Below are 11,726 nucleotides of genomic sequence, written 5' to 3'. Positions count from 1 at the left end.
CATGGTTATTTAAAACATTACCAAAATTACATCCTATATAATCAAGATAGAGTAAATATAATTTAATGAGTGACATTCTAAATAGATATTTTTAAAATTCACTTTACACCCTTGTTGTGGCCCCACCCCTTCTTCCTTCCTAGTCCCAACCTTACTCCTGGACCATCCCTTCTCTCTATTTTTTTTTTTTTCAAATAAGAGAAGCTCTCTTTCCCATGGAGCCAGCTTATCAGGTTATAAGAGGACTCAGATTGTTCTCTTCCCCTCTGGCCTTGCAAGGCAGTCTGCCAGGTGAAAATGATCAAGAAGCTGGCAAGTGTGTCCATGTCCAATGCCTTCCCTCTTCCTTTAATAGAGGACACACGTGAGACTTAAGCTACCCATCTGCTACATCTTTGTAGGGAACCTAGGTCCAGTTCTGCATGGTCTTTAGTTGATACTTCAGTCTTAGCAAGTCGCTCTGGGCCCTGGATAGTTGACTCTGTTGGTCTCCTTCTGGAGCACCTGTTACCTCCAGGTCCTTTTCTCTTTCCTCCCAATTTTCCTCAAGACTCCCTATGCATAGGCTGATTTTTGACTGTGAGTCTCTGAATCTGTATTGAGGTGCTGCTGGGTACTGCCTCTCAGAAGACAATTCTGTAGGCTCCTCTCTGCAAATGTAGCAGAGCAACTTTCACAGTGTCAGAGGTTGGCACTCTCAAATAGAGTGGGCCTTTGGTTTGACCAGGCATTAGTTGGGCATTCCCTCAATCTCTACTCTGTCTGTTCTATTTTTATCCCTGCCCATCTTGTAAGCAAGGTAAATTTTGGGTGGAAATTTTTTGTCAGTGGGTTGCTCTTCCCCTTCCTCTACTCAGAGACTAGTCTAGTTAAAGTTCAGTCTCTATGGCCACTACTACTAGGGAGTTTCTGCTTGAGTACCCATCATACCTTCCCAGGAGCATCTCCTGACTTAGGTCTCCAGCTTGTCACAGCAATACCCCCACCCTCTGTTTTTCTTTTCTCTAAAGGCCTGTTGTCTTTTCATCCTTTAAGTTCCTAGGTCTGATCTTCTCCCTTTTCACTCTCTGTGCCCCATCTCCTACCTTGTTCTCTCTCTTCAAGCACTACCTCTGCCTTTCCTATGTCTTCCTCAAAGTGAGACATATGCATCCTCTGTTGTTGGTTATTAATGTTTATTATTTATTTATCTTTTAGTTAAGCAGCAGTTAGTCCTAAACCAGCTGTATACCCTAATCACTACAAAGACTAAGATTTACCCAATTAAACTAGAACACAATGCTGGGCAGTAATTACTTCACCTCCAAGCCCACATAGTTTCCTCCCATTCAGATTTTCCACATTATACATGCTTTAAGTCTTATCTTAGTTCAATTCATCTCTCCCAGTGACTCCAGGTCCTCTCCTGCTGATCGCTCCTCTCTGACTCCTCACACTCACTTCTTTCTCCCTCCCCTCCAGACCATGATGCCCCACCCTATTCTCTCCATTGCTCAGCATTGGCATGTTGTTTTATTGACAATATAGAGAACAAATTGTGGCATGCTCACACAAACATGAGACAGGTGATGCTTTATATAAACATAACAATACAATGTCCAGATTGAGACCAGATAGTGGGGTAGAGAAATCAGCATTTGAATGAACAAGAGCAAATTGTATACATTCCATAAGAACTTTATACCAACAATCTTCCCTTAGATTTTGTTATTTATCTTCTTTGAGTCTATGCCTTCTACTATGTTTATTCTGTACTATATGGGTAAAATTCATTTATAAGTGAATTTGTACCATGTATGTTTTTCTGGGTATAGGTTACCTCGCTTAGATAATCTTTTCTAGTTTCATCTATTTGCCTGCAAATTTCATGATTTCTTTTTTTTTTTAATAGCTAAGTAGTATTCTTGTGTTTCTTAATCCATTCTTCAACGAAAGATCATCTAGATTGTTTCCAGATTCTGGCTATTACAAAGAAAGCTGCTATTAACATAGTTGAGGAAGTGTCCTTGTTGTATGGCAGATCATCCTTTAGATGTATACCCAGGAGAGATATAGCTGGGTCTTCAGATAAAGTTATTGCCAATTGTGTAAGAAAGTGCCAGATTGATTTCCAAAATGGTTATACAACTTAACCCTTCAACCAGCAATGGTGGAGTGTTCCCCTTCCTCCATACTCTCGCCAGCATGTGCTGTCACTTGAGATTTTGATCCTCGCCACTCTAAGTGGTGTTGAGATGGAATCTTAGAGTCACTTTGGTTTGCAATTCTCTGATCATTAAGGAATTTGAAAATTAAAATTTCTTTAAGTGCTTCTCAGCCATTCTTCTGCTGAGAATTCTCTGTTTAGTATTGTGCTCTGTTTTTCAAATAAGTTATTTTGGCCACTGGTATTTGATTGCTTGAGCTTATTATATATTTCAGATATTATCCCTTTGTCAGATGTAGGGCTGGTTAAGATATTTTCCCAATCCATATATTGTCTTTTTATTTTATTGATGGTATCCTTTCCCTTACAGAAACCTTTCAGTTTCAAGAGATCCCATTTAATTGTTAATTTTAGAGCCTGAGTTGTTGGTTTTCTCTTCAGGAAGTTGTCTCCTGTGCCAATGAATTCGAGGCTCTTTCCCACATTCTCTGCTAATAGATTTAGTGTATGTAGCTGGTGTTATATTGAGGGCTTTGATCCTCTTGGATTTGAGATTTGTGCAGGAAAATAAATATGAATTTATTTGCATTTTTAACATGTCAACATCTAGTTAGACCAGCACTATTTGTTGAAGATGCTGTCTTTACTTTTTCTTATCATATGTTTTTCTGGCTTCATTGTCAAAAATCAAATGAACATAGGTATTTAGGTTTATATCTGGGTCTTTGATTCAATTCCAAAAATCAAGGAGTCTGTTTCTATGCCAGTACCATGCAGTTTTTATTACTATTGTTCTGTAGTATTACTTGAAGTCAGGTATAGCGATACCTCCAGAAGTTAGTTTAGTATATAGGATTTAAAAAATTTTATTCTGTTTTTATTGTTGTTGTTGTTTTTCTGTATGAAGTTTAGAAATGTTCTTTTAAAGTCTAAAAGAACTGTTTTGGTATTTGGATAGGGATTACAATGAATCTGTAGCTTGCTTTTGGTAAGATGGCCATTTTTACTATGTTATCCTACCTATCCAGGAGCATGGGACATCTTTCCATCTTCTGAAATCTTCTTCAATTTCTTTAGGGACTTGACGTTCTTGTCATTCAGGTTTTTCACTTGCTTGGTTAGAGTTACAGAAAGATACTTCATATTATTTTTGGCTATTGTGAAAGGATTTTTTTATTATTATTTTTCAGCCTGTTTGTCATTTGTGTACAGGGATTACTGATTTTTTTCCTTTTTTCTGTTTTTCTTTAATTTTTATTTTGTTTTTATTAATTACACTTTATTCACTTTGTAGCCCATCTGTGGCCCCCTTCCCCATACCCTCCAAATCCTACTTTCCATCCCTCTTCATTTACTATGTCCCTCTCCCAATCCAATAATAGGGGAGGTCTTCCTCCCCTTCCATCTGACCCTAGTCTATCAGGTCTCATCAGGACAGGCTTCATTATCTTCCTCTGTGGCCTAGTAAGGCTGCTTCTCCCTCAGATGGAGGTGATCAAAGAGCTAGCCCATGAATTCATGTCAGAGACTGTCCCTGTTCCTATTACTTGGGAGCCCTCTTGGATACTGAGGTCCATGGGCTACATCTGTACAGGGGTTCTAGGTTTTCTCCATGCATGGTACTTGTTTGGAGTATCAGTCTCACAAAAGACCCCTGTGACCAGATACTTTTTGTTCTGTTGCTCTCCTTGTGGAACTCCTGTCCACTCTAGGTCTTTCTATCCCAATTCTTTCATAAGATTCCCTGCACTCTGCCCACAGAGCTAAAGAGATAATTCTCTTTAGAGGAACATCAAATGGCAAAGAAACACTTAAAAAAATGCTCAACATCCTTAATCATCAGGGAAAATGCAAATCAAAATGTCCCTGATAGGACCTTATACCCATCAGAATGTCTAAGATCAAAAACTCAAGTGACAACACATGCTGGAGAGGATGTGGAGAAAGAGGAACACTACTCCATTGCTGGTGGGAATCTAAACTTGTACAACCACTTTGGAAATCAATCTGGCACTTTCTCAGACAATTAGGAATAGTGCTACCTCATGATCTAGCTATACCACTCCTAGGCATATATCCAAAATTTGCTCAAGTTCACAAGACATTTGCTCAACCATGTTTGTAGCAGCTATATTTGTAATAGTTAGAAGCTGGAAACAACCCAGATTTCCCTCAGTTGAGTAATGGATACAGAAATTGTGGTACATTTACACAATGATTTATTTAAATTAATCTTGTATCCAGCCACTTTGCTAAGCTGTAGGAGTCCATTTCCTATAGATGTTCCAATTTTGTGGAAACAGACATTTGACGTAAGACCTATGTTGGTATAATGTTCTTATGGAATGTATACAATTTACTCTTGTTCATTCAAATGCTGATTTTTCTACCCCACTGTCTAGTTTCAATCTGGACATTGCATTGTGATGTTTATACGAAGCATCACCTGTCTCATGTTTGTGTAAACATGCCACCATTTGTTCTCCATATTGTCAATAAAACAACCAGCCAATGCTGAGCAATGGAGAGAATAGGGTGAGGCATCATGGTCTGGAGCAGAGGAGAAAGAAGCCATTGAGTAGGAGTCAGAGAGCAGAGTTCAGCAGGACAGAACTTGGAACCACGAGGTGAGATGAATCGGACCTCCAATATGACTAAAAGCAAGTATAACTAATGTTGGAAATTCTGAATAGGTGGAAGCTATGCAGGCTTGGAGGTTTAGGATGGAGTAACCATTGTCCTGCATTGTGCTCTAGGTTAAGTAAATAAATCCTAGTCTCTGTGTAGTGATTTGGGCATAAAACTGGTTTAGGAATAACCACTGTTTAAATAAAACCTAAATCAATAATATTAATGTACAACAACCGACCTAAGGATTTTTTTTAAATTTCTTCATTTTCTATTGTTATGTGCCCCCTTTCATTTCTTATTTTGTTAGTTTGAATACTCTCCCTCTGCCTTTTAGTTAGTTTTGCTAAGGGTTGGTCTATCTTGTTGATTTTCTCAGAAAAATAGCTGCTGGTTTTGCTGATTCTTTTTATCATTCCTTTTGTTTCCAATTTATTGACTTCAGTAGTACTTTTGATTAATTCCTGTCATCTATTCCTTTTTGGCATGTTTGCTTTCTTCTGTTCTAGAGCTATTAAGTGAGTAGTATAGGATCTCTCCAATTTCTTTATGAAAATACTTAGTGCTATAAACTTTCCTGTCAGCACTGCTTTCATTGTGTTCCATAAGTTTGGTATGTGGTGTCTTCATTTTCATTCTTGTCCCTGATCCAGTGGTTGTTGTGTAGGGAGTTGTTCAGTTTCCGTAAGTTTGTAGGATTTCTGTTGTTGTTGAGTTCCAGCTGTAATCCATGGTGGTCTTTAGGGGCATATTTCAATTTTTTTGTATCTGTTGAGGCTTGCTTTGTTATCAAGTATATGTTCAATTTTTGAGAAGATCCATGAGGTGCTAATATGAAGGTAGATTCTGTTGCATTTGGGTAAAAGGTTGTGTAGATATTTATTAGGTCCATTTAATTCATGACATCTGTTCTTTTCAAAATCCTCATTTAGTGTCTGTCTTATTGATTTGTCCATTGGAGACAGCGAGGAGTTGAAGCCTCCCACTATTAATGTGTAAGTTTCAGTGTTTGATTTAGGTGTTAGTAATGTTTCTTTTATAAATGAGGGTGCCTCTACATTCTGGGCATAGATGATCATAATTGAGATGTTGTCTTGGTGGATTTTTCTCTTGATGAGTATGAAGTGTCCTTCTCCAACTCTTTTCAATAATTTTGGTTGAAATTCTCTCTCTCTCTTTTTTTTTTTAAGTACCAGAATGGCTACTCTAGCTTGGTTCTTGGGTCTATTAGCTTGGAAACCTTTCACCAGCTTTTATTCTGAGCTAATGTCTTCTTTATTGCTGAGCTGTTTTTCTTGTATGCAGCAGAGAGATGGGTCCTCTTTTCATATCCATTCTGTTAACCTGTCTCTTTTCATTGGGGAGTTGAGACCATTGATATTGAGAGATGTTAATGGCCAGTTATTAGTACTTCCTGTTATTTTGATGTTGGTGGTAACAGAATGTTATGATTCCTTTTTTGTTTCTGGTTTTGCTAATATAGAGTTACTTATTAACTATGTTTTCATGCATTTAGTTGGTCTCTTTGGGTTGTAGGATTTTTTTTTTCTAGTTCCTTCTGTAGGACTGGATTTGTGGGTAAGTACTGTTTAAATTTTTGTTGTTGTTGTTGTTGTGGATTATCTTGTTTCTCCCTATTTGGTGATTAAAAGTTTTGCTGGGTATAGTATTCAGGGCTGACTTTTATGGTCTTGTAGTGTCTGTAATATATCTGTGCAGACCCTTCCGGCTTTTAGAGGTTTGTTGTTGTTTATTATTATTATTATTATTATTATTATGAGAAGTCATGTGTAATTCTGATAGTTTTGCCTTTTTATGTGACTTGGCATTTTCCCCATGCAGCTTGAAATATTCACTCTTTGTTTTGTACATATAGGTTTTTGATGTTGTTTTTGTTTCTTATGTGGTAGGATTATTTTCATTTCTGTTACAATCTATTTCGTGTTCTGTGAACTTCTTTTATGTTTATAAGCCTCTCTTTCTTTTTTGTTTTTAATTAAGAATATTTTACTTTATTTCTCCAAATTTTTGTTTTGTTTTGTTTTAATGATTAAGATATTTTTATTTCAGCTTTTTAATTTTTTTCTACACAATTTACTTATTAAATAGCTTGATTGAAGTCTCCTCCCTCAACTACCCCATTCCCACCCTCTCTTCCTTTTCTCCTCATCCCCTTCATCTAGTTGACTGAAAGGGGGACTTCTCCACTATTGCTGTCTGCTCATGGTTTATTAAGTCTCATCAGGACTGCTTGATCTTCTTCCTCTGTATCCTCTCTTTCTTTAGAATAGGAAAAGTTTTCTTCTATGATTTTGTTGAAAATATTTTCTGAGACATGGACCTGAAGTCTTCTCTTTCTTCTATTCCCATTATTCTTAGGTTTGGTCTATTCATAGTGTTCCAGATTCTGTGGATGTTCTGTGTCAGCAGCTTTTTAGATTTAACATTTTCTTTCATTGATGTATACATTTCTTCAATCTTATCTTCTAACCTTGAGATTTTCTCTTCCATCTCTTGTATGCTTTTGATGATGTTTGTGTCTGTAGTTCCTGTCCACTTCCCTATGTTTTTCATCTCCAGGATTGCCTCAGATTGTTTGTTATTTTTTTAACTGACTGTAGTTCCATTTTTAGGTCTTGAAAAGTTGCATTCATTTTATTCTCCTGTTTGACTCTATTTTCCTATATTTCTATAATTTTAAGGGATTTGTTCAATTCTTTCACCTGTTTGGTTTTATTTTTCTATACTACTTTGAAAACTTTATTTCCCTCCTTTAAGGCCTCTATCACTTTTTTTAACCTCAGACTTAAAACCTTTTTCTTGTGCTTCAGCATGATAGACTTTCAGGGCTTGCTGTGGTAGGACCACTGCTTTCTGGTTGTGCCATATGGTCCTGACTATTTTACTTGAGCTCTTTTGCTGGCCTCTAGCCATCTGTTTGACCCTGGTGTTAGTTGGCCTAGTGGTACCTCTGCTGAGTTCACTGTCTGTTTCCAAAGTGGGACAAGCAGATTGAAAGCAGGCAGAAAGTTCTCCAAGCCAAAAGTTGGTCAAGAGCAACACAGGCCTCCTTGGGATGGGAGACAATGGGGCTTGGGTCCCAGGCCTAGCTCACCTCCAATGGGACAGGTGTCTGTGACCCAGGTGGGCCAAGCAGATGAGAAGCAGGTAGAAGGATCTTCAAGCCAAAAGCTGGTCTGGTAACACACAGACCTCCTCGGGATGGGGGATAATGCGGCTTGGATCCCATGCCAAGCTCACTTCAGCTGGGATTGGTGTCTGTGACTCCAGCCATTAAAAACAGTTTTAAAATATACAAATTGAAACCATCAAATATTTTGAATTTTTGCAGTGGAATTTGCAGAACAACAAATAAAAATGTTATTTTTAAGACACTATTATGGAGTTGAATGCTCAGAATTTCATAATCTGTAGGGAGGAAAACAATTACAACTTCAGAACCAATCTAGACTACACAGTGAAACTCTGTGTTAACTCTTTACTTACTAGATTATATTTTTAATTTTTATTTAATCTTAAAGTTTTTCATACATGAGTGCTGGTTATAGCATCTCCACTTCTTCCCCTTCTAATTCCTCCTATGCCTCTCAAAATCATATCCTTGTTTTATGTTATTATTATCATTGTAGTTGTGTTTGTGTGAAGGAGAGAGAGAACTGGCTGGATACAGTTAGAGCTATTGATATGTACCTGTGCTTAGACCAGATGCCTTGGAATTGAATAACCTACTGTGGTATTTATAAGACATATAGGAGAAAAAATATTTGGGGAACAGAAAATCTCAGTGGTCTATAGTTCAAAGTTGAATTCAAATCTCATAGGGACCACCTTCTTGATTTGATCTGAACAGTAGTTAAGCACCCCTAAACAAAGTTTCATTTTCTTAGCTGTAATAAGCCATCAGGAATGGTAAGTGGTTAAGGATACCTCTGAGGATAAAATGCAACAATATATGTCAAAGGTCAATGACCTGAAAGTTGTACAATGAGATTGCCAATAGGTAAACTAAATATGATTACAGTTCTCAAGAAAATGTCTATGATCTGCTACATCAAGAAAGCAATGGGGATTATTTTTGTGATTTATTTTGATGTTTTATGTTATAGGTGTGTGTTCCTGTGGCTATGTTGTACATTAATAGTGCCCAGGGCATCTATATTAAAGACATTTTTTGGCATATAGAAGTTTTTTGTTTGTTTGTTTTCACAAATCAACAGAGCCCTCCATGATGGCTCAGATTGAGAGGTTCTTGAAACCTAAAACCTGACTTCTGTCTTCAGGACCCACATGGGTTGACAAAAAAATTAATAGTAAGAACCAGCTTCCATAAACTGCCCTGTCTTCACTACATGGCATGATATGCATATTTAGAAAAAAAACATAGTTCTTGCAAAAACTGGAAGTTTAATCATTGGGATGGCATACAAATTTAATCCCACACTATTATAGACACCTTATTTTTTTTTCTGACAAAGCCACCATTGCACACAGTGGAGGAACAATAACCTATTTGATAAATGATATTGGGGGAAAAGACTGTCTACATATAGATGAGTGAAACTAGATCTTTATCTCCTATCTTTCCTACAAATAAACTCCAGTGGATAACATCCAAAAATAAAATCTGAAATTCTGTATATACTAATACAGAAGATAATGAGAGTGAATGAACTACAGCATGTAGGCATAGAAAATGCCAATTAAAGTAGAACTCTGTTCATTTAGGAAATAAGATCCTCAATCCTCATTCAGAAAGGCAAATAGGATGGACATTGGAAGAGAGAGAAAAGAACAAGACAGTAGCCTATCACAGAGGGCCTCTGAAAGACTCTGCACTGCAGGGTATCAAAGCAGATGCTGAGACTCATAGCCAAACTTTGGGCAGAGTGCAAAAGGGAGAGATAGAAAGACCTGTAGGGGACAAGAGCTCCAAAAGGAGAGAAACAGAACCAAGAAATCTGGGCAAAGTGGTCTTTTCTGAGAGTGATACTCCAACTAATGACCATTCTTGGAGATAACCTAGAATTCCTGCACAGATATTGCCCATGACAGGTCAGTCTCCAAATAGGTTCCCTAGTAATGGGAACAAGGATTGTCTCTGACTTGAACTCAGTGGCTGGCTCTTTGATCACCTTTCCTGATGAGGGAACAGCCCTAACAGGCCACAGAGGAAGACAATGCAGGCACTCGTGATGAGACCTGATAGACTAGGGTCAGATGGAAGGGAAAGAGGACCTCCCCTATCAGTAGACTTGAGGAGGGGAGGAAAAGAGGGAGGGAGAGTGAAAGTGTGAAGGAGAGAGGGAGGGGCTACAGCTGGGATACAAAGTGAATAAACTATAAATTGAAAAAAAAAAACACCTAAGGAGAAAAAAAAGCATAAATAAAATAAACAACCTAATCAAAATGAAAAGAGAATTCTCAAAAGAAAAATTAATAAACTATAATATATGGTTTAAAGGGGGTTCAACATCATTAGTAATCACAGAAATGCATCTTAAAATACATTGAGATTCCATTTTGTATAACCAGAATAACTTGACTAGAAGTAAAGTAAAAGAAAATGCTGGTGAATATGTGGAGATGTGCTCTTATTCAAGGATGATGGGCATGCAAACTGATGTAGACACCATGAGAATCAGTATGAATATTTTTCAAAAATTAGGAATAAAAATACCATACAGCACAGCTGTACTATTCCTGGTTACTTACCCAAAGGACTCTCTATTATATTGCAAATAAATTTTCTCAATCATGTTCTTTACCATTATTTTCACTATTGGTAGGATAGCGTGTCACCCTAATCCACCAACTGGTCAATTGCTAACAAAAACATTATATATATATATATATATATATATATATATATATATATATATATATGTATATATATATGAGATTATATATATATATGAATATGTGAGATTGCAATATATATATATATGAGATTGGTTGATAAATAAATAAAGCTGTAAATAATTATATTCAAGGAAACCAAGTATAGGGAAACAAACACCATATGCTTTTTTTCTCATATGTAGACACTAGAATCAAATTTCTTAATTTGTATGTTCTGAGTTCCTACCGACATCAAAAATTCATAAAAGGTCATCATAATGGGGATGCCATAAGGCATTGGAGATTGTAAAAACATGAAATATGAATGTGGAAAAGGGGGCCTGGACAGCTCAACCGGTAGAGCATCAGACTTTTAATCTGTGGGTTCAGGGTTCAAGTCCCTGTTCAGGCACTGGTACTTTGCCTTATGGGCTGGAGAGATGGCTCAGCCATTAAAGGCTAGGGTCACAAGCGTAAATATTCTAGTAGTAGAAAACCAAGGAGGAGTAGGGGAGTAAGGAAGACAATAAAGCCTTGGGGTAATCAAAAGAACTAAGGAAAAAAACTTATGGACCCCTACTATCTTGTAACCAAAATAGAAATGTGTAATTTCTAAATAATCACTTGGAAGCAGGATACACTGCATGGCTGGAAAAGTCTCTTCCTAGAAGCTATTGCTTATTGGTCAAAACCTCAGTGGCAGATATTCAATACATAGTCCTTTCCTCCACAATGCAGGCTCTTGCCATTCCTCTTGGTTACTCACCAGACCTGGGCAATTAGACTCTTTTGTTTAAAAGACAATGCATATTGATTGCATGACAGAGAAATAAAGTTGGTACTGAGAGAAAAAAAAACCCTATTCATTCCTGGCTAGATTAAGAGTGCAACAATGTGCTATGTCAAGTATTGGTGAAAACAATGAACCAATGGTCTTTTCAGGGTGTGAACCCACAAAGTATTGTTGATGTGATTTAAGAAAAAAAAAACTTTTTAAATTTATGTTTCTTTTATCTTGTTCTTCCTAGCCCAAACCAATCCCTTCCAACACCCTAACACCAGGTAGGAGATAGAATGTGTTACTGGAAGAGAG

The 11,726-nt window shown here is 37.1% G+C and overlaps 1 non-coding gene across 1 annotated transcript; it reads left to right on the top strand.

Moving 5' to 3' along the window:
* The first annotated feature begins 10,972 nt into the window (after positions 1–10,972).
* On the top strand, positions 10,973–11,045 carry Trnak-uuu (transfer RNA lysine (anticodon UUU)). The gene has a single exon. It is a non-coding gene; the product is annotated as a tRNA-Lys (tRNA).
* Positions 11,046–11,726: the final 681 nt, after the last annotated feature.

The sequence above is a fragment of the Meriones unguiculatus genome, chromosome 12, assembly GCF_030254825.1.
Source record: "Meriones unguiculatus strain TT.TT164.6M chromosome 12, Bangor_MerUng_6.1, whole genome shotgun sequence".
In the NCBI taxonomy this organism is placed as follows: domain Eukaryota; kingdom Metazoa; phylum Chordata; class Mammalia; order Rodentia; family Muridae; genus Meriones; species Meriones unguiculatus.
This window is presented reverse-complemented; position numbering and strand designations above follow the sequence as displayed.